Genomic DNA, 2,332 nt, shown 5'->3' with positions numbered 1-2,332 from the left:
TAGCAGGAGCGAAAGGCAGGCTGGGTGAGAATTGCAACGGAATGATCTTGGCTCCAGCTGTCCTGCATTCCAGCTGCGGCCTTCGTGTTGAGTTAGTCTATTTATCATTAACAGAATAAAGCAGCTGGCATTCTGGAACCGTTTTTTTGCCTTGGGGAAAGTGGAACTTGGTTATGTTAAATTTGAGGAGAAATCTGTGGTTTCTTTGGCTTTCTGGCTGTTACGGAAAAAGCTGCAAAAATACTTCTTCTCAAGTTAAATAACCAAGATTAGCAACAGAGCAAGGCGTTTCCATAATTTATTGCAATTCATGGGGAGAGCCTGCTCTATCAGAATCTCTCCAAAGTACAAACACACAAAGCAGCTCCTTTTGCTCCTCAATCCATCCGCCAAATCCTCCCCTTTTCCCTCATTGGGTAAGATACTATCTTTCCGTCCGCCTACTACATATCTTCCATCTCCTCCCATTACATACATCTACATATGTCACATGAGCATTATAATCAGCCCATTGTCTATTCAGGGTGTGTGAGTTATTATTCACCTTGCTGTATGATCTCCTATCTCATAAAACTACTGGGAGGATGAGATAGGAAGCAGCACTCTTTCTTTCAAGTCAATTATCTTTTTCTCCCCTCCACATTCCTTCAGACAGGCTTCATGGCTTGGTTATTGGCTTCTTTGTTTCTCAATCACCGAGTTACTTCCTTCACTGGTGCCTTTCCATTTTTAGCATCCGATATCTCTGGGGTTTTTTTTTTCTTTAGAGAAATCAAATAAATTTTTGATAATCATTTACTTAAGATCAATTATTGCAGTATTGAATGAAGGCACAAATATGCTGTGCTCCAGAACGATTGTGGCTTTGCTGATCCAACATCAGCTCAACCTGGCAAAGGAACTGCCCAGAAAAAGAACCTATGGAAAGCCATGCTAGATCAGACCAAAGGTTGACCTTCTTCAGTATTCTATTCAAACAATGGCCAAGCATCTGCCCACGTGAAACCCACAAGTAGGATATGGGCACACCAGCACTTTCCTGTTCATGTTCTCCAGCAATGGCCATACATACCTCCTGTGTGTATGTATCCAAATGAGTGACCACTGACAACCTGATTCGCCTTCAGTTGGTCTAATTCTTTTTTAAAGCCACTCACCTTGGTGGCCCACTAAGGCCCTGTGAGTTCCATAATTTAACTATGTGCTGAGGTTAATGCAGGCTATGCTCTTTGAAACCTCCATAGTTACGAGATGCTGAGCTCTGGCTTTGGTTGATTGAAATGAGTGGAACCCTCGTCATCCACTGAGCTATTTTGCAATGTATGCACACATTCTACCTCTTCAGACATTAAAAATAGACTGCTGCATGCACATCACTCAAAGACAATAGATATTCCCAGAGTATTGATTAGCTATTTGACTATAACTGGGTCCAGACAACACAATAACCCACACTTGTAGTGGGTTGTTATTGAAAACAGCAGTTAACAAACCACGAGCCTTCTCGCCTCTTAAGGCCTGGGATGGAGGTCCTTCTTCAGGAGCCTTCCTTGAAGGAGATTAGGGGGGGTGGCTACCCAGAGAAGGGCCTTCTCAGTGGTGGCACCCTGGCTATGGAATGCACTCCCCAGAGAAGTCTGCCTGGTGCTGACACTTTATTCCTTTTGGTGCCAGGCTAAAGCCTTTTTATTTGCCCATTATTTTAAGTTGAGTAGGTTTTCATGTGGATTTTTATTGAACTTATTGGATGCAGGCTGGCGTGTCTGCTGCAGCCACAGCTCCTGTTCTATGAAACTCTGTGGCAGGAACATGGAAGCCACATTAAAACATGAAAACTGGGTTCAGACCCACAAACAAGACAGAGTGAAGCACAGAAACTATACTGTTGTTTCTCTTCATGGCTCCATAGAGACCATCCTCATGATGCTTCACCACTCTTGCTGAGTTCACACATAATGATGAACCATGCCACGTAGGTTTCCATCGTGGCTTATTATGTGTGAACCTGCCTTGTGCATAGATGAATTAATTGTTGTGAGAATGAAGTGTGCGCATAGGGAAAATGGGCACAGACAAAATATTATATACACAAAAACTCAAATCTCCTAATATTTGCAAGGGTCCACTTGTACTCTTGCATTTCTATACTTCTCTTAGTTGTACAGCTTGGGAGTGAGGGGGCAATACATTTTACCACTGATACGGGAGCACTGATCTCTAATCTCAACATATTTTGTATTTCAAGGTATAATAAAGGTACAGTTGCATTTTCCTCCCTGGACAATGCGCTTGAGTGATCATGGAAGAAATTCAGTACATGAAATATTGGCGA

This window comes from Varanus komodoensis, unplaced genomic scaffold, assembly GCF_004798865.1.
Source record: "Varanus komodoensis strain SLA01 unplaced genomic scaffold, ASM479886v1 scaffold39, whole genome shotgun sequence".
NCBI classification, from domain to species: Eukaryota; Metazoa; Chordata; class Lepidosauria; order Squamata; family Varanidae; genus Varanus; species Varanus komodoensis.
This window is presented reverse-complemented; position numbering follows the sequence as displayed.